The 23,239-nt window shown below is 33.7% G+C and overlaps 1 protein-coding gene across 5 annotated transcripts in view; it reads right to left on the bottom strand.

Moving 5' to 3' along the window:
* The window catches only part of LOC145247986 (innexin unc-9-like), an 849,617-nt gene that overhangs the window by 527,122 nt on the left and 299,256 nt on the right, over positions 1-23,239 (bottom strand). The gene's annotated exons all lie outside the window — the stretch shown is intronic.

Below are 23,239 nucleotides of genomic sequence, written 5' to 3'. Positions count from 1 at the left end.
TTAGTAATGGAAATTTGGTAAATAGGATTACTTGAGCGGGCAGCTCATCAAGAATTTGTTTATGTTGGACTTGGAGACAACCAAGTTGTAGTCAGCTGGGAAGCAGGCAAATGGAACGATGTTTAGCAGGCGTGCAGTTCTAAGAAAAAGGTGGGTTCATGGAATCTACGTTTTGATTTAGATACAGATAAAGAGTGGGGAAATTATTGACAGTAGTTTCAGCTAGACGGGTGTTTTTCGTGAAAGATTGGCAAAGAAGGGCCAATATATTGGAGTTCAGATGAGCACTTGCCATGGAAATAACGATAAAACAAAGAAAAGTTCGCAATTTCGATTGTGCTCTAAACAGAATTATTAATTTGGAACGTGCCCCTAAATTATAAAATAACCTAATGTTTATTTTATTATGGAGTTCTATGGTCATATTTGGGTTGATGCATTTCTCTAACATTTCCGGGTCCTATATAAGGTTCAGGGTTATTTAAGTATATAGATTAAAAGTATAATGATGAAGAATATTATAAGATGATTGAAAATGACGCGTGTAAGAAGAAAGAGTTATTTCTTAAAACAAACCTAGACGATAGCTCATTCTCAACTTTATTCCATACTCCAAAATACGTGGTATAGTTGCCACGAGTGAAGCACCGTCCATTCCTTGATAGTGTACGAACCATCTTTTAAATCTAATAAATAATGTCGCTTACCCTTTTTTCCGCAGATGAGATATAATATCGTTATTTTAAGGGTTCTTTCTCGATCTATAGTCCTTTGCCGTAAAACACTAACGGTAAACAATCGTCTAGCTACTACAACTCCCAACATTTTCAGTCACTATCTGTAATTCAAAGAAAGGCAGTGCCGCTTTTTTTGGACATTTATAGCACAAGAAAGAGGCGGTACATCTTGGAGAACGCAACTAACGGAAAGAGTGTCATATTAAGCCAAATATTAAAGGATATTAGACTGGATGTGCAGGGCAATAGGTGTCGACAGTACCATCGGACTCCGAGAACAAAAAATGGGCCAATGTCTATGGAGAACACTAACCATGAATTTATCCAAAGCATGTACATGGCACGGCACGGCACAGGAAGAAGAAAACCTGTTAATTTCAACGAAAATAGTTTGTCTGTCTGTTTCCCTTCTACTTTACCTACTGCATTTCATCAAAATATTCATTCATGAACCTTTATTTTCAATATACAATTTTAATTTAACAAAATTAGGCAGTAGATCATTAAAAGAAAGGGGATGGAAATATCGGTAGTTATACTCTCACGTACAAACTCTAGAGGTCGTCTTACCTAATATATCTGTGTTGAAATTAGAGTTTAATGTATACTAAAATAAAGGAGCAATCCAATATCATTTACTTAAGTGTTCAAATATAATTAAGAAAAATATTTTCGTGCATTTATTGCTTTAATTTACAATAAGTTCTTTAATGTTTATCTTCAGGAATAAAACTCTAATATTTATTGTTTAAAGTTAAAGCAGTAATTTATATTTCCTCGAGCAACGCCGGAGTGTATATACTGCTAGTAGGAGATTTCAATGATAACATAGGAAAAAATAATTAAAAATCATGACAATGTTTTTAGTGATAACAGTTGCTTCAACCAAAGTAAATAATAAACACTATAACATGTAGCTTCGTTTTTGTAATTGGTTCTTCTCATGTTTAACAGGGCCTGCACATTGTCTGAGACTTCTTCGAAAATCCGACAGCTTATTTCCTGGTCTAGCAAAAGGCAATTATTAATGTTACTTTCTAAAGAAAGTCTGTTTCTTTATTTTTACTGTTCATTCTGACTGCCATGAAAGTAACAAAACTCTGCCGTCTCGACTCCAGCTTAAAAGTCTACTCGCCTCCACACTGAGATAATACTGTCGCCAGACAGCGTTTTCTCCTCTTCGATTTTCACACGTCTATATCACCCGGTTCATTTTGCATCTCTTTGCTTCTCTCACCGACCAGGTCGAGTATTTTTCTCTCCTTTTTTGTGAAGTATTACCTTGCTAATTTGCATAAGAGCTTTAACGGCTGCCGCTGCTGTTAATATCTCCGCAAGCCAGCTATCCTACAGCTGCTCTTCGTATTTTAATGCACGTCGATACGAGCTGTTTTACACACGTGGAAACGGTTTTTATAACAATTACTTCTTACCATTGTATTAATAAACAATGATTCTGTAGTCGAAAAAGAGGCAGTGTTTAATTGATCTAATAAAGGAATCGTACGTTATTGATAAGAATCTCTGTTCATGGAAAATTCATTCGGTTTTAAACACACATGGAAGAAAGCAAAATTATTAATAATTGTTCTTATAAGACGATTCTAAACGCGTATATGGAATGCACGCATCTTAGGAGAAATATTCTTTTTTTTATTTTTCGTTTGTCGAAGCGAACGATTTCTAAGTATATTCAACATCCTCCTCTTCTGCGGCCGCTGCCGCCTCTGCCACCGCTGCCGCCGCCTCCTTTTCGGATCTGCATTATTTATTCAGAAACCTTCTATCTCAATGCAGGAAGCTTGATTCTTTTTCTGCCGTTTATTCAGTAATTTCGTTACGAGTTTCCTCTCCTTCTTTTATGGAACTTCCAAATTACTTTAATTCACAATTGGAACGGTAGTTGAAAATACTATTATCCTCCTCCTGTCTTCCTAGAATTATCGTCGTGTAAGGATTTGCCTTAGACATCGTCGCCATCTGTTTGTATAGAGAAGATCGTCAAGAAGACAAGTACTCTCAACTCTCTCGTAGGCAGTTATGAGGTCATGTGCTGAACGAACGCACATATATACACAGACACACACACAGATACACACACACATATAAATATATATATATGCATATATATATAAATATATATATATATATATATATATATATATGGGTTTTACATAATCATATTTAGTTTATATTTTTGTTCTCATCCTTTACTTATATATATTAGTGTTGGGACGATTAATCGGAATCGGGAATTGGAAAAATCGGAGATTCTTGGGGTATCGGAATCGGAACCATTTTAGCCTATTTTCCAGTGCCAAAACCGATTCCTTAAATTATCTTTATTTTATTATTTTGGTTTAAGAAACATCTTCCGCTGATTGTAATAATAATAAAATAATATATATTTATTGTAGTAATAATAAATTAATAAATATTTATTGACTAAGACTCCAGTAATAGTAATAAGTGTGGTTTACGTTTAAGAAAATACATGCACGCTTAATATATTTTTTTTACAGTAATCGGGAGACATAAACAATTTTTTATCGTTTAATATTTAGAGATTTATACAGAATCGGAATCTGTAATTGTACTGGAATCGTCCCATCACTAATATATATATATATATATATATATATATATATATATATATATATATATATATATATATATATAAAGTGTTTTTTAACATATTTTATTAACTGTTTGTCCATATTATAAGCTCTATTTCCTATTTGGTTTTATCGAGCTTTTATATCTAGATGAGATAATTTTATAAATATTACTTCTTTAATATTTATAATTTACTTTAATTTTACCATCTTGGATCATTTTGGTAAATTCAATTGTAATTTTCATTTTATATATATATATATATATATATATATATATATATATATATATATATATATATATATCTGTGTGTTTGGGTGTATATAACTTAAACATTTTTTAACCGGTTTTTCTTGACAGTATATGTTTCGTAGCACAACATCAATCACTTAATTATTAAATTAATCAGTGAATCTATTTGCCCTTAACTCATCAGAAGAAATAGCAACAATCAATTCGTCCAAAGAAAATGAAGAGTGTTTAGACATGATTAAAATCCGAAAATTTAAAAGAGAAGCTGTAAATACCTTATGATTTTAATTGTTTATCGTAATATATGTTATAATCAATAGACGATTGATTCTATAATAATACGTAATCTGCATGAATTATAATATCATGTTTAAGCGTCTTGTACGACCGGACAACGCTGGGGTCTCAGCTAATATATATATATATATATATATATATATATATATATATATATATATATATATATATATATATAACTACTTAATTTACTCACATAAAATTAATATACGAAAGTATAGATTTATGCGTAAACGTATTTACTTCAAAAGTGCTCAATACGTAGTTAGAGCTAGTTAATAATTTATAATATATATATATATATATATATATATAAACACATGCACACATATATATATATGTGTGTGTGTGTGTGTGTGTGTGTAAATAGAAGGATAGTGAAATGAAATATGTTTATACGAAATATCACCTTGGCCTTCGGGCCGGGATCAAAGTGTAGTATCTGTTCCGGCAGATACTGCACTTAAGATAATTTGTACCAGTCAATGGAGGGGAAACCCTCTATACTGGGACAATTATTATTTTTGGTAACCAGAGTGACCCCTTTTAGGGGAGCTGGTTTTTACCTCACATTAAAAACGGCCTTGTGCCTAATTTGCTCAGTGGGGGAGCAAATAAATACCATCTGTTCCGGCAGATGCTGCACTTAAGGTAATTTGTACCAGTCAATGGAGGGGAAACCCTCTATACTGGGACAATTATTATTTTTGGTAACCTGAGTGCCCCCTTTTTGCCTACTTTTAGGGGAGCTGGTTTTTACCTCACATTAAAAACGGCCTTGTGCCTAATTTGCTCAGTGGGGGAGCAAATAAATACCATCTGTTCCGGCAGATGCTGCAAGCTATGACTAGCAAAGACCAGATGTGGGGGCAACCCCACATGCCTGACCATTAACCAGCTCCCATTTCCCACCTCTCGGGAGCTGGTCCCCTTTTTCCCTTCCCCCTCCCTTCACTCCTCACATTAAAAATCGGCCTTGTGCCTAATTTGCTCGGTGGGGGAGCAAATAAATACCATCTGTTCCGGCAGATACTGCAAGCAAAGACCATATGTGGGGGCGACCCCACATATAAGACCTTGGTCAATGTAGGGGTAACCCTTCATACCAATTGTCACTATCCAGCTCCCCTACTCCCCGGGGAGTTGGTCCCCATTTCCCCTTCACTCCTCACATTAAAAATCGGCCTTGTGCCTAATTTGCTCGGTGGGGGAGCAAATAAATACCATCTGTTCCGGCAGATGCTGCACTTAAGATAATTTGTACCAGTCAATGGAGGAGAAACCCCCTATACTGGGACAATTATTATTTTTGGTAACCAGAGTGCCCCCCTTTTTGCCTACTTTTAGGGGAGCTGGTTTTTACCTCACATTAAAAACGGCCTTGTGCCTAATTTGCTCAGTGGGGGAGCAAATAAATATCATCTGTTCCGGCAGATACTGCAAGCTATGACTAGCTAGAACTAGCTATGACTAGCAAAGACCAGATGTGGGGGCAACCCCACATGCCTGACCATTAACCAGCTCCCATTTCCCACCTCTCGGGAGCTGGTCCCCTTTTTCCCTTCCCCCTCCCTTCACTCCTCACATTAAAAATCGGCCTTGTGCCTAATTTGCTCGGTGGGGGAGCAAATAAACACCATCAAAGTGTAGTATCTGTTCCGGCAGATACTGCAAGCTATGACTAGCTATGACTAGCAAAGACCAGATGTGGGGGCAACCCCACATGCCTGACCTTTAACCAGCTCCCATTTCCCACCTCTCGGGAGCTGGTCCCCTTTTCCCCTTCCCCCTCCCTTCACTCCTCACATTAAAAATTGGCCTTGTGCCTTATTTGCTCGGTGGGGGAGCAAATAAATACCATCTTGGCCTTTTTGGTCAGGATCAAAGTGTAGTATCTGTTCCGGCAGATGCTGCACTTAAGATAATTTGTACCAGTCAATGGAGGGGAAACCCTCTATACTGGGACAATTATTATTTTTGGTAACCAGAGTGCCCCCTTTTTGCCTACTTTTAGGGGAGCTGATTTTTACCTCACATTAAAAACGGCCTTGTGCCTAATTTGCTCAGTGGGGGAGCAAATAAACACCATCTGTTCTTCAGATGCAGCACTTCCATTTTTTGTTCTCTTTCAGTGGGGGGAGAAATCCTTTACGACTGAGACAATTTTTATCTTTGTACCTTTTCTCCACGTTAAAAAACGACCCTGGTGGCTAACTCTGTCCCGTGGGGAGGCATTGTAAATAGGTACAATCAGTAGATGAAGACGTTCCGAATGAAATACACATTTAAATATGGAAATACATTGAAGTCTATATTAATGAATTTACAACAAATACTGACGAGAAAGTGAACATTTCTATTTGCTTTCTTCTTCCCACGTAATACGCAAACTAGTTACGTCGAGCTACTGTCTGTTTTAACGTTCTTAATTTTGTTGGACAGTAATAATATTTTTAATATGTTCATGTACAAAGAAGGTACATTATCATAGGGATATATATTTCGTTTGATTTTTTTTTTAAATTTATGTTGGCTCCAGTCAAACAATAAAATGTGATTTCTATCCTTATTCTGTTTATGGCTTGTTCACATTTTTTTTTCCACCATTATAAACTTCCTCACAATCTCCCAATCTTCCAGGATGTACGAAAATTTTGTGCCGATTATAGCAAATCCTTCAGCTACGTAAAACTCTAATTTCCTGAAGCAATTCTAATTGCTTCTTACTCGCTATTGGCAACATTCCATATTTACGTCTTGGTTTTCTTCGTTTCCTTTGAAAATAACTATTTCAATTATACTTTACCCGTTTTCTTTTTTCTGTTGTTTTTAATCTTGATTGTCAGCCCTGTCTTTATTAAAACGTAATTATTTTTGAAAATAGACAAAACGTTATCATCTATAAACCGGGCATTTTTTTTTTTTTAGGTAGATGTCGGCATTAGGTCAGTGCAAAAATAATGTCGTTTTTATCATCCAAACAATACTGTTTGAATATATGGTTAATTGGCAGTTTTAGTCCTTTACAACTGCTGAAAAACTTCACCGATAACTCATTGTTTCGCTCAAATGTCAAACAATTGTTACCTTTTCAGCTATATTGTGAAAAAAATAATGCAATTTTCGTTCAGTAAAACAAAATTTATGGTGAATTTACTGGTATTCCAAATCGAAAAAACCGTAAAGAGGTGAGCGACGTTTTTTTTTATTACTGGTTCTCATAGCAAGCACATCGCTTCAGCGACAACTGTTGCTAGTAATTCACCGCTCTCGCAAAAAGAGAAGTAACAAGTGAAACAGAGCGAACGATAAAGTAATATGGTTAAGCTTAAACATGGAAAAGTAAAGAACTAGTTGTTAAAACTGGAAAAGAAAAGGATAAGATATTTTAGTAAAAAAAATATAATCATTTTATAACTAAAATAGTGCAACATTAAGACTTTTTTTAAAAATTAAATTTATAACATTATATAATCAGTTTCTGCTCGCATTTTTCTATTGTAAAATATATTTAGTTGAACTTCCAAAAGCGACATTATTTTTGCCCCTAACCTAATAATTTGTAATAGTTAGTTTTCTCTGACTATTAATTTTATATTCAATTCTATCCTCGAAAGTATTTGGCCGGTTTCTTCTCTGGCATACTTCAAAGTCTCTATGTCAGATTCGGGAATCTGCATGCAATTTAAAACGAAAACCTTTTTTTTTTAATCTACGCTGATAGTTAGGTGCATTGCCTCAGTTCTGAACGGTAGTAGTTTCAGTGAAGTCGTGTTTATATTTTTAGTATCGCCGTTACCATGGACGGTTAAATTTCAGGAGAATATCATATAAAATGCCAATTATTTTTTTTTGGGGGGGGGTGCTTTTGTGTTTCGTAAGATCATTATTAAAAATGAAATTATATATATATGTGTGCGTGTGTCTGTGTGTGTGAAGATATTTAACCGATAAACTCTTAAACTACTAGTCACACAACATTGACATTAACAGGAAATAATAGTCATGCCGCACTGATTGCTTATAACGATTAAACTTTTACCTTGAATCAAGGAATAACATGTACAGAAATATGAAGGCAAGTTATAGTGAAAAATACTCATTTTAATTTGCCGAAATATTTTCATTAGTTTTACGTATGCGCAAATTCAGTCATAGTCATTAAATTTAAAGCCTTTCACATCTATCCATCGGGTTAGCTCAAACAGTAGGAAACGAAGCTGGAGCGCTAATGTTCGGGTTTCGATTCTAATGGAACCAAGTCAAATTTAAATTCAAATTGACTTAATGTTATATATATATATATATATACGGAACCATTATGTCAGAGTTTTTGAGAATAGCTCGCGTTACTCTAAAATTAACAGATTTTATACCACCAGTTTCTAGCTTAGTAATAAGGATGATAAAACAAGGTGGGGATAAAAATAAAATATTTAAACAGTTAAATAAAGCATTTGTTCGTTATCCTGATGCTTTTGAATCGTTTAAGATAAACCAGACTATATTAATAAAGGAAATCCAAAACTATATTAGCAATGTATAAAATGTATTTATAATTACATATAATAAATTTATAAAAAAAAAATGAATATATGTAAAAATAAAATATTTTTAACCTTTATATATTTAATTTTAAATAAATAAGAATGTAAATATAGAAACTACTAATTATAGTGGGGGTGATAGTGAAGCTTATAAATACAAGACTGAAAAATTAAATGTATCCATTTTTAATGTGGAAATTGATGAATCGCACAGGTAAGAAATTCATTTTTATACTATGAAAAGGTTAGTAATTGCAATTAAGAATAGGAAATTGGATAAAAAAAATTTTGTAACATGTCTTCTTCCTAAGATTAAGGGTGGTGGTGTTTGATCAACACTGCTGGGGAGCCATGAAGTAATATACTGTTTTGTTTTTAAATCCCCGAAACAGTGTTTCATGGTAAACAACTGATGATCCCTTGAAAAATTTTTAAAAAATTGGTATTATAGTAAATTCGAGAGAGTTGATGCAGTGATTGCAGGTGATTAAATGACTTACTGACTAAGTGTTTTTTTTTTTTAACGAATGATAAAAAGTAAAATTTTTGTGTAGTTTCAAATGTTAAAAAAACTTCAAAGACTATATATATATATATATATATATATATATATATATATATATATATATATATATATATATATATATATATATATGATAGGTCGGGATTATGAAACAAACTGTAAGAAAACTTCATAACTATTATGATTATTTTTAATTATATTTCACCCCAAACAAGGCACATTGCCACTTTGGTGTAGGGGGCTACTATCAGGGGAAGCAACTACTGGAGCACTATGTTGGGATTGTGGCAGCAAGATGTCGGTTAACGTTACACTTGAACCTCTGCATGTCAGTACAGTTAAGGAAGCAGGTTAAAGATGTTATTTTGACCAAGATGCGCCACCTGGCGGCAGTCTAATGAAATGCACAAAAAAATGTTGCCGTATAATACAGAAGTGGCTTCATGCCTATCTTGTTGAAATTTTATAAAAAAAAAAAAAAGAAATAGGTAAATATTCCTGTAAAGAAGAAAGCATCCAAAAATATTACTACAAATAATACTTAATATATTACTGGCAAAAATGACGAAATCTAAAATAATGTTGCTATTAAAATAACAAAAATATTCTATAGAATATGAAACTAGGAAAGAAAAAGAAAATGTTTATTATTTTGGAAGTTTAGGAAAAACTGAATTTTGTTTGGATATATTTTGCATGAATGTTTGTTTTCATTTTTTAAATAGGATATGGAAACCATCAATGCAGATGACTGAGTAGAGACTGTATTGCTGTTTTTAGAGAAACGTGCTAATATCTTTTGCGCTTTGATCTTTCCGTTTTTCACGATTCCAACGTTTGAAGCTTTGTGTAGACTTAAATAGAACAGAAGTTGGAATTAAATATTCAAAGAACATGCTTTAAAGAAATAAATAAGCCAAATCATTGGAACATATATCCGTCTCTCTCTCTCATATATATATATATATATATATATATATATATATATATATATATATATATATATATATATATATATATATAATATATATATATATATATATATTATATAATTTGAGGTTGCTATTATTCAAGGGTAAGGTAACCAGTGAAATATAACGTTAATACAAGAGTGCTCAATACCGAGGTAGTGCAAGTTACACTTTCAATTTGTCATTACATAAGCAGAAATGCGTTGCTACACAGTCGTGAGTATGTTTCGATCTTCTTATATTTATTAACTAGAGACCTCTTCAGACAACAATACCTATATCCAAAAGCGCTTTTAAATATAAGCGTTGTCGCCTGAAGAGCTCTCTAGTTACTAAATATTAGAAACCGAAACATGCTCATCGTTAATGCACCTTCTCTTCCAATTTTAAGATTTTTTAATCGTGCCCAAATGCATTTTATTTTCTTTTGGTGGATTTATTGTGGCTGTTTCCTCTTATGAGTCAAGGATAAAATTGATTCATTGGTTCATATAATAATTTTAAGTGATTGATTGTGTGCTACGAAACTGATACTGTCAAGAATTATAAATGTCAACTGAAGTAAAAGAATAAATTGTAAGATGGTCAACATCATAACATTTGGAATAGAGAATTTTGTCATTTATTCAGTATATGCTCTGTAATTACATTGAGCTTTCTTAAATAGGATCGGTATATACAAAAAGGAAATATGAGTGAATAACAAATATTTCCACCGAATATATATATATATATATATATATTAATTTAAATAAAAAGATCAAAGAAACAAAAAAAAGCAGGTGGAATTGTTAAAATTTTCCTTAAGGTCTTATCGTCTGACCCTCTAAGAGGAAACGTCAGAATGATAAATCAAAAGCTAAGAATCGAATGAGGAAAGAGGGAAATTGGTTTCAGTTGGAAAACCAGTGAGAGAAAAATATATATATATATAATTCTCACTGTTCAGGTGGTTTTAAATCAGTAAATATTTCCAACTGATGTTTCAAAATCTTTTGTCTACACAGATTTTGAAACATCAGTTGGAAATATTTACTGATTTAAAACCACCTGAACAGTGAGAATTATATATTAGTTTTACTATTAAGTTAAAATCAACAGCTATGCACTCTTTTAGTATTACTATTAGCAGTAGAATATTTTTCTTTAAATAAAATCAAATAAAAATGCCAATTAAAAGAATCGTTGTTGGCATCGGAAAATAGGCACAATTTTTTTTTCCGATTCCGATACCCGAAAAATACATTTTTTCTATAATTATGAAAATATTCACTTTTTGATATATGAGGTATTATTAATAATTTAATGCTGAAAATAGTTGGCAGTTGTGATACACCAAATTTCCATTCATAATTAAAATTTTCATAAATTATGCCATTCGATTTTTCATCTCCTGTTTTTTTTTTTTTGGACGAAACTGAACTGTATTTTGATCCTGTAAATTACATCGCGAATGTGATTTTTTATTCCACATAGGATTGTTGAAAACATATGTTAGTACTTTATGTTCTTGTGTATTTTTATTTTAATGAATAATCGATTTATATTACGCAGATATACTATTGTTTAATCATTGGAATGGAAACTACACACATCTGAACACACCTTTCCTATCAATAGTTTAGAATTATTATTTTCTCAGTTTCACGCCGTCGCTTATTCGAGCTTTTCTACTATTTTCTCCTTCAATTGATTTATTTCTTTATATATCTGCTTGTTATTATCGTTTCTTCATATTTCTTTAATATTCTCATACAACCCACCCGACCAATATTCCTACACTCACCCAATACTGTATTCTACTTTTCTTTTTTTTTCTAGGTTCTTAAACATAATCGCCTTTGTTATGTTAAGAAAAAAAAAACATTGCGACTTACGTATAGAAATAAAAATGTACTATTGTATTTTTTTTTCGTTTATATACTTTGTTTTATATACACTATTTTCTAATTATTGCGGACTATTATCCTCATCTTTTCTTAGTCGTTTCACGACGTTTCGACCAACTATTTATCTGGCCTACATCAGGTGGTAACCGCGACGGATAAGATGTCTGAATCTCCTGACTGCATTCTCTGAGATTACTGCCTTCCGTAGTTGTTGTCGTCTCACCACGTTTTGGTCAAGTAAGCCTCTGGCCGGCTTTGGGTAGGATTAAAACCGCTATCTTAAGACAATTCTTCCCTGGAACCGTAGAGATTCAACGTCTCTATCAACTGCGCCACGGGTCCCGAAGGGCGATCAAGTTTGAATTTTTGAGTCCTTTATGTTTTTGTTTTATTTTATTTTTTTGAAATTTATCATCCGATCCTCCATTGGTCGGGTCCGTACCGAATGGTATATATTATTTCAATTGGAATTCATGATTGAGATGAGTATTATTTATTAATTTCTATTCATTGCGGACTATTATATTCATCTTTTCTTAGTTGTTTCATGACGTTTCGGCCAACTATTCCTCTGGCCGTCGTCATGTGGTAACCGCGACGGATAGGCACTCTGACTCTCCTGATTTATTTATTATCTGATCTTCCATGGTCGTCTCCGTACCAAATGATCTATATTATTCATTATTGCCCCGACCATGACAGATCAGATAATAAATTAAAAAAACAACATGAATTTATAAGACCAAAAAATTAAACCTTGATCGCCCTTCGATCCTTTGATAGATACAATAAGTTGAAATTCATAAATAATACTCACTTCAATAATGAATTCCAAATAAAATAATCAATATCGTGCTATTTTAATTAAGAATATAGAATCACACTTACTGCTTTTTTATGTTTGAAAGAAAAATGTACACATGCCGATTGGTGGAGGAACCGAGGGCTTACACTAACGGGAAAGCAATGTTTGTTTGTTTTTTTCGTAAAAATAAATAAGTATTTTCTGAATATTATAATTTTGTTTAAATATTGTATGTTTTCACTATAAGCGAGTAACAGGTCCGTATGCTTAGAGACGGACACCAAATGTTAGGGTTCAGGTTTCGAATCTCGCTCCGTTGTAGAGAATATAAGAAAATAATTCTGTAGAAAACTATTAGTTCTCTCGCTTTCTTCCACAATATAAATCGCCGTCGTCGGCCCCCACTTGTGTTCCAAGATCGGGTTTTATTTTGTATTTGCTATCTTCCTCGTTAATGCCCATGAAGAACAGGGTTTCGAAGAGCTAATCTGTACACTGTACGCCTCAGAGATCAGGACGATGTGCCATCGATACCTCAAGGCGCTGGAAAAGTTCTACTAACGCAGCCTGCGCAGTATTCTGAAATCTAATGGGAGGACTATCGCATCAAGCTCAGTGTCTTTCAGGAGGCCAACACCATCAGCAATGAAACCATCATCATTTGGAACCAGCTGAAATGGTCAAATCACGTTGTGAAGATATTGGATTCCCGGCAACTTAAACAACTCTTCTAAGAGCAGCTAAAAGAGCAGTCGAGAAGTCCAGAAGAAACGATATGAGGCTCTTCGAATAGAAAAGATGAAGTGTTACATCAACACAAACACATGGGAGACCCAGGCCAAGAAGAAGCAAATCTGGATGCAGACTATCGCTAAACAGTCACCTTCAAGGCCAACCGACGTGTGAATCACAAGGAGCAGAGATAAAGAAGGATGGAGAGAGAAAAATGTTTGCAAGCCAACCCTCGAAACGGAAATGAAAGTACCTGCCCGCTCTGTGTAAGGAAGTTCCAGGACATGATCGACCTTGTCAGCCAAATCCACACACACCAAAACCCAGAAAACGTCTCCAATCCTTACTGCTGAGGGGTTGCCAACAAAGAGAGAGAGAGAGAGAGCGAGAGAGAGAGAGAGAGATCAGGATATTTGCGGACAGCGTTCACAGTGAAGGCTTGTGAGATAGCAAGGTTGGCTACAAGACTCTCTTCTTTTCATTCTTAAAACAGTTTGTTTCTGTTCTTTTCTTCCTCGATATCCGCGATACCGCAACGTGTGGTCCTCCCAGCGTATACCACTTACTAGCAGATTGTTCCCACGAGATTGAACATAAGCCTGACTAATTCTCACGAGGATGAAGCACGAAATATTCTGTGTATGTAAAATCGCCATATATTTTCATAACCTGGCTCAACCTATGTATTGAGCACCGCTGAAGTAAATGCTGTAAATTTACGTATAAAATTATATCTTATATTAATTTGTGTTTAAATGAAATAGTAATATATATATATATATATATATATATATATATATATTGTTAGCTTTTTCTTTTTGCAGGTCTGAGATCATTAACCAGAGATGACGTAAGGAGGAAGAAAATAGACTACTCTAGTTTTTTCCCCATCCCATCGCGGCGCCATCGCAGTTACAGAAAATAAATCTGAATTTATTAAGAGAAATAATTGCTTTGGGAAGAGAATATTAAGCGCTCGGTACTTAAAGCGACATATTTAAACTAAAGAAGAAATCAGGTTCATCCTAATTGAAGTTTGGATCATGCAATTGCGATCTATAAAAACGGAATGGAAAAACCAAAAAGAGATCAAAGGAATGACACGCATTAATCTCAATAGTATTTTATTAATAGAACTAGGATTTAGCTGTGCATCAGGTGACGGTATTTACCGAAGTTTAGCCGTATCACGTTCGAGTTGAGTTAGCTCTACACAATCATTTTCTTAATATAATCCAGGAAAAATAATATTTTGTTAATTAGATCAGTCCTCTGTTACACGGCGGACGAATTCTCGGACGCCTACAGATATAGCTTGCATTGGTCCGTTGCTTTTTGCAATATATATATATATATATATATATATATATATATATATATATATATATATACTAGCATTTCAGGCCGGCGTTGCCGGGTATTTGGAGGTGTATGTTGAGCAAAAAAAAAAGGTCAATTCATTTCAACTTGGACCCCTACTATGACCCCTTAAAATTTATTGTTTTGGGCTCAAATCAAGTTATTAAGTTAGATGCTTGTCCAAGGAACCTCTATATAAAATGTCAAGTGTGTAGACCCAAAATTGACGGAGGATTCGGTAGAGTTCTCAAAGGTCAAATGATTGAACTTTGACCCCTTAATCAAAAAATTTCTGGCCGAAAACCGATCACAAAGATCTTCCCAAATCTCAGTACTCTGTATATCAAATTTTGAATCTGTAGACTTAAAATTGACAGAGCTATTGCATAGGGAAATGTACACACACACAAACACACAGACAGGCAGACAGATAGTTTCACTTTCATATATATATATATATATATATATATATATATATATATATATATATATATATCACCATTTCAACCATTCATAAACATTTAACAACCTGTTATGAATGATTGACTAATACTTACGTGGTTTAAAGGCGGGCGAATATAAGGAATATATATTTTTATTAGAAATGTTAAAGATTATCCCCTCTGAACTTTACTTTCCCATCCGATTTTATTTTATTTTGTTTATCAACTTGAAAATAAATAACTGTTTTTCTTTATATTTTAAATATTTTCCAGATATACCTGCCTTACTTAAAAAATGCTAGTCTTATTTTAAACCCCCACCTACTCTTTTTGCTGATGAGGAGACTTTGTTTTATAAAAAAGATGATAAAATTATTGTTCAAGACGTATTGTATATATCAATAAAAATATCGTTTCCGAAACGATCGTACAATTTATTGATTTTGTTTGTTCTTCCTTTTGAAACCGATTTTTAATTATAAATTATGAATCATTTTACTTAATATATATATATATATATATATATATATATATATATATATATATATATATAGCTGTAAGTTAGGAAAATATATGTATATATATACATGGCAATTAAGCTACACAGATTATTCGGCGTTTCATTATCGTGAGTGTTCGTTAAGGAACAACCCGCAGCATCTTAAGGCCAATCACGTGCTTACCCACTATGTGGAAACAGCACAACTGATGGAACAAATCCATCACTCCCAAAATATTCGTGGACTTCCTCGCGAGGAACAAAATGGATGCTAAAAAGGAAAAGGAGGAAAAAATGATCTTCTATATACAGATCAAAAGATCCGGAATGAGGTTACAGGATTAAGAATTTAGCCATGGCATGGATCAACTACAAAAGAGCGCACGATAGGATGCACGAAGCATGAATAAAAGATTGCTTTAAAAATGTATAAAATACGAAGCATGATCATCAACGCGATTGAAAATGCAATGAAAACATGGAGACTGGAACTGCCAGATGATGGAAAACACATACCAAAAATCAACATACAAAGGGAATCTCTCAACGAGATTCACTATCACCATTACTGTTCATCATAGCCATGATATTCCTGAACAGCATCTTGAGAAAGTGCCAAGTACGTTATAAGTTCTCTAATTCAGAGGAAACAAATGAACCACCTGCTGTACATGGACGATCTGAAACTTTTTGCAAAGACCGAAAACGAACTAGAGATACTAATAAACGCTACCAGGATCTTCAGTCAGGATATCCAAATGGAGTTTGGTATACAAAAGTGCGCACTACTAAAAGGGAGAAGAGGAGACGACAGAAGTCATAAAAATATCCACCAAAATGGAAATGAGAGCACTTTGGGAACAAGCCGCCTATAATATACTTGGGAGTTCTGGAACTAGACATCATCAAAGCAACAGAAATGAAAGAGATAATTGGAAGGGAATACCTCAGAAGAACAAGAAAACTCCAAGAAACAAAATTATATAGCAGAACACTAATACAATGTATAAATACATGGGCAGTATCACTCGTAAGATATTCTGGACTTTGCATAGGGTGGATTAAAGAAGAACTGAGACAACACGATTTAAAGACCAGGAAACTCATGACCGTGCACAGTGCACCCAGACGACGATACTGACCGATTCCACGCGAAAGATTAGAAGGCAGGAGAGGGCTGGTTAGTATAGAAGACTGTTTGAATGATACAAAATAGGACTAGAAAAATACATAATGTCAAACATTGAAAGTATAATTATGGCACGAGACACACTGCAAAATCAACAGAACAGAGAGACAAAAGATAAGACAAGAAAAAAAATGGGCAAAGAAATAACTACACGGAAGATTTATAAGAATGACAAAAAATAAGAATAACGAAAACACTTGGATATTGATGCGAAAAGGACACGTAAACCGAGAGACTCATTCCCTATTAACTGCAGCACCAGATAATTCAATAAGAACCAACCACATCAAAGTAAAGATTAACAAAACATAAAAAACGACACTTGCAGACTCTGTAGACCAAGAGGCGAAACGATTAACAATATAGTAAGCGAATGCAGCAACCTTGCCCAAAAGGAATACAAGAACAGACACGACCAAGTGGGAAGAGTAGTACATTAGGAGTTATGCAAACAACTGCATCTCGAACGCACAGACAAATAGCACGAGCATAAGCCGGCAACAGTACTTGAAAACAGGAATCACAAAATCCTATGAAACATGAACATACAAAAAGGTAAACCCATCCAAGAAAAAAGACTGGATGTCGCAATAATTAACAAGACAAAAATCCTGTCAAATCGTAGACTTTGCTGTCTCAGCTGACCACAGTGTGAATGTCAAAGAAAAGGAAAAACGGATCAAATTAACAGAGCTAGCCAGAGAGATGTAAGAGATATGGATGATGAAGAATTATTATACCTATAATAGTAGGAGCACTAGGAACCATTCCGAAAAGCTTTAAAAAAGAACGGGGGAAATTGGAATAAGAAGAACGGCTGGAATACTCCGAGTAAAAATAATGAAACCTGCTGAAATGGAAAACACTTGAATGTGGAGATTAAAATACAGGAGACATACGAGCGGGACAGACAAACTGCTGCAGAGGCAAAATATAAAGAAGCGTTACATCGAACCAAGATCATTAAGGTTGTATATCTAGAAGTACTTTATCCTCTCCATCATCCTATTGGCTCATCACTGCCCAGACCTTAGAGTGACAGCAAATAGCATAGAAGGTCAAGGTCAAGGGTGATTGAAAGACCGAGGAGAGAGCACTGACCTAACCTCTGCTGGACAAATGCGAAGGGAATTGGAACCTTGGGGAGTCTTATTGCCACGCAAATTCCAGTGAAGACAAATGGCCGCTGATAGCGAGAAATCAATAGTTAGCGACTGTTGCAATAACGAACATTCATGTCCCAATGTTATCGCAAGAGGTGGAGAATACTAGAAATCTCGAGTGTCACTCACGTTCCAGGGAACACCACAGATTAATAATAATAATAATAATAATAATAATAATAATAATAATAATAATGATAATAATAATAATACGAAGAAGATGAATACAAATAAGTAGAAGGGGAACAAAAAAAAACAACAGTAACAGTGGAGATAATTATAACTTTTTTATATCAATTCCATTTGTAAAACGTGCATATAAGTTTATGTGTATCACTGATGCTGACATACATATATACGTGCATATACATATACATACATATACACACACATATATGCATACACGTATACATACACACATATACACATGCACATATATACATACACATATACGCACCCACGTACATATACATATACACATATACAGATATATACGCGCACATATATAGGTGCGTACGGATACACTCATATAACCAAATATACTGATCCATATTCATACATACACATGAAATATAATAAGCGTACTAGTAGAGACATGAAGTTATATGTGTATAAATAAATGGAAGTCTTCTCGCCACAGCCTCTTTTATCTCCCCAATTTTCTCATAACGACAGCTTTTAAGGTTTTCTTTGAGCTTAGTGAATAACCAAAACTTACATGGAGCAAAGCCTGGACTATAGGGAGGGTGAGGAACTGTCTTTCATTGCAGCAGCGGGAGAGTATTTCGAAGGGGACAAGAGATCCATGTGTGTATTATCAATTAAAGTGTCCATACGAAAAAAATCTTGAATCTTATTGAAGGCATCACGTATTTCATTTATCACTATCAAGTATTTAAATGATCAACGAATGAAGAGAAACAATATAATGCAGTTTAATTTCCTTAAAGGTTAGCTAAGATTTAAGAAAAATAAAGATTATAAAAAGAATATGTATGTGGGTGTGGATATGTTTTATTTTAGTTTAGTAAAGATACGCAAGATGTCGCTTTACGGCATATTGAAACTTCTGCATGTCAGTACAATCATGGAAGCAGATAGCAGGAAGGGATTTCCGAAGTCAAGCCGTCCGAGGAACGAAACTTTTAGAGTAGAAGATTTTCCTCATTTAGCGATCTCTAGAGTGAAGGGTTGTAATTTTGCTGCTAAGCGAGTTTGTCGGGACTATGTACAACGAGGGTAAACATGTACAAAGGAAACATCACAGAACGTTTCAATAAAATACTTGTAAAACAGACACAGCAATTCAACATTGCGGCGATGAACATGGGGTTGGATCTTAGTTGACAGTGCGGGACCTATTAGATCAGAAAATTTTTTTACAACATTGTCTAAAAGGGAGAAAGTAGCAGTAGATGTAGAGGTCCAGGATACTCTTAGGTGTGAGTAATCTTTTACCACGATAAAGGGAACACCCATTTTTTTCAGAAGCCTTCAAAATCTCCTGAATATATTTGTTTCAGTTCATATTTCCTGTGATCCTTCAGCTGAGGAATGTGAAGAAAGAACTCTCGGACAGGGTATTATTAATCATGGCTATCGCTGTCTGGGAAGGTTTCGTTTACTTGTTAAAATAGAGCGGTTCAGTATTAGTAAAATTGAATAGTTCCATCCATTTGCGACCCTCATTCTATTATAGACTCAAGTAGTTTTCTAAGGAGCCTGACACTGTCGTAGACTTGTGTACATCAATTTTTCGTCGTACCCATTTCAAAGCCTTGTAGTATCGACAAATATAGCTATCTAGAATACACTGTTATCAGGGAGGTCATTAATATAAAAAATAATAATGTTTCAATAATCACTCTCTGAGGCACTCCTGGATTAATATTATGCTATTTTGATTTACGTCAATCTACGACTAGCTGGATGGTCCTATTATCTGAGAAGGATCTAATTATATTTAGTATTCGTCTAGTTATACTGTATGGTTTAAATTTCATTTGGGACCCACCATCGCCTGACTTCCTTCGCCTTATCGAATGCATGGTATATCCGTTCAGATATAACCATTAAAATATATGCAGTAGACTTATATTGCTTAAATTCATATTGTCGCTCAGATAGAAGGTTAACTTTTTCGAAGTGGTGGACTAGTGCTTGATTGATAAATGTCTCCAAGACTTTAGCGAAGAAAGAGAGGAGTTTAATAGGACGATAATTAATCGGATCTGTCCTTTCACTAACATTCCAGTACACTGATACCAGCCATTTGGGAAGCAAAACTCAGCAAGACATTTGTTATTGAGTTTGGAAAGTACGATGACTAGCTCAGTTGAGCATTCCTTGATTAGTATAGCAAGGGTGATCAGGTCGACATGCCTTGAACATGAAAAGAGGGCGTGGATTAAGTTTAGGAAGGATTTATTGGTTGGCTATGAGTTTTTGTTGGAGGGGAATCAGCAGGTCAGTAGTTCCGCCTTCTCGATTGCCGTGCATGCGACCTTAGTAGGGGAATTACTGATTGTCTTTTATCAACTATGTCTGGTTATTCAAACGTGCCTTCTTTTAGCTGCGGTTGTTTTACTGTTACAATAGTTTCTAGAATTATTGTCTATTTTTACTTGATTTATTAGGTACGAACCAGCGGAATGCATCTTGTATTTGTGCACAATTTGCTATAATAGTTCTGTGGGTGACGATGTCCTTCAATATCAGCTTGGTAACATTCGGTTTTCTCATTGGCACACGGTCTAGTACAAACAGAAAAGACACCAGTCCATGACGTCTATCCTATGTATTCTCTGACAACTATCCAATCCGTACTGTGGAAAGACGTGAATTTCGCTTGTGTGCAGGCGGGGCAGAAACCTGACTGTATATATAAAGGAATGAGTGATAAAGAAATTATAAGTACGGCGTTCAACTTCAACGTGAGAAACAAAGAAAATTTTTTATGGTGAACATTATAGTACATACACACATACATACTTACATATATATATATATATATATATATATATATATAATATATATATATATATTTATTTATATGTGTGTATATATATATATATATATATATATATATATATATCTTTTTAAGGGAAATAAGGTAAAAAAAAACGATAAAAGTGCTCGATATGTCAATAGAGCGATATATAATTTTTTAATTTTTTATTGAGTCCATAATAAATTTACATTACTGTTTCCATTGGATTTTCACCTCAGGAGATGAGGTAGAGTACCAATTTCATCGGAATTTATAGGGGTTCACCTATAAATTCCGATGAAATTGGTACTCTACCTCATCTCCTGAGGTGAAAATCCAATGGAAACAGTAATGTAAATTTATTATGGGCTCAATAAAAAATTTAAAAAATTATATATATATATATATATATATATATATATATATATATATATATATATATATATATATATATATATTAGTTTGTTATATACAGTTTTTTGGGAAGATATCCAAAAATTGAAAATAATTGAATTTCAACAAGGGTCGTTCATAGTACTAAATCATAAGAGACCAACTTACATTTTTTTTTAATCTAAATACAGTTATACATTACTTTGATGCGCATACCGTTTCACTCATATTAGATATCATCAGGCAAGAATAATTAAGGTAGAAAAATTGAAAAGGTTCAACACATTTTTAAATTTTGGTGACAGAAAATTCGCCATGAGTGGCGACGGGCGAAATTAAAGTTATTTCTTGCCTGATGATATCTAATATGATTGAAACAGTCTGCACATCGTAGCAAGATATAGATGTATTTACAGGTAAAGATGCACTTTCGTAAATAATTGAATTCATTCGAAACATATCGCAAAAACAAAAACAAATAACATCTCTCTCTCTCTCTCTCTCTCTCTCTCTCTATATATATATATATATATATATATATATATGTATATATATATGTATATATATATATATTGTAAATAAAACAGTTATCAATGGACACATGTTTTGCGTTACTGCATTTCATCTGCCGAACACTATCGTATCGTATATGATTTAAACATTCAGTACACACATATGTATATATATATATACATAGAAATCTATGCGTGTCCATGTGTTAATGTATGATTACAAACCTTTAAACAGACGTCACACTCGTATACGCGCTCGTAAACTCTTGTATATATATATATATATATATATATATATATATATATATATGTATATATATATAAGTATGTATATATATATGTCTGTGTGTATGTTTGTGTGCTTATATATATGCATATTTAATATATACTCATATATATATGTGTGTGTGTGTATGTGTGTGTGTGTTTTATATAGATAGATATATGTACTAGGTATGCATATGTTCTGTATATGATAAATTGATTAATACCTTTAATTTGCTGTTTATTTTTTTTTTGTTATTGTCATGATTTCTAAGCGGTGAATTTCGCCAATAAAATCGTTTGTACATTTCGCTTGGAGAGAATCCGATATTTTTAGAAAATAATTTAAATTCTACTGGCAAAGCAAAACGATATTTCGTTCAATAATAAAACACAAAATAACACCAAAATTTAACTGCGCTTTTTTTCTTCTTCGAAGATACGTCATTTATTCTGTTTGGAAGGCTTTATTTGATAAATACATCAGTCTGTCACATTTTAATTCATCATAGAATTGCCATCGTTTAAACGCAGTCATAGAATGGATTACCTTTTATTTTCTATTCGAATTCGTAACAGATCGCTTCGAAATCGCGTTTAACGCGTTGATCAAATATATGCAACTCATGTTTAATATTAATACAAGAAGATTTCTAGGAATTTCTGTCAGTCTGTGACAGTAAACATTTACATACATCTGTGAAACGTTAATGTGGGATAGCACGTTCGTTTATACGTTATGTTTGATTTAAAATGAAATGACACTAGCGGCGAGCGGAGGTCTTTGCTCGGACGTAAAATACGCTTAAATATGATATTTTAATCTGTCCAGATGTCGTATGTATTACTATAGAGTCGTGAGTACAAAAGTAAAAAAAATATTTGTCTGCCATCAGCTGGAATCGAAACGGAATCATTCAAAGCTGGTTACGTTACCACTTCACCAACGTGACACGCATATGAACAAATTAAAAATAACTTATGATAAATATACAAAATGTATAACGATTGTTTTTTAAATTTTGCCCCATTTTATTTACCCTTTTAAAAACTATTTTA

Source organism: Euprymna scolopes, chromosome 26, assembly GCF_053919585.1.
Source record: "Euprymna scolopes isolate OS-2025 chromosome 26, ASM5391958v1, whole genome shotgun sequence".
Lineage (NCBI taxonomy): Eukaryota > Metazoa > Mollusca > Cephalopoda > Sepiida > Sepiolidae > Euprymna > Euprymna scolopes.
Note: the sequence above shows the minus strand (reverse complement) of the source record. Positions and strands in the feature narration are given on the sequence as shown.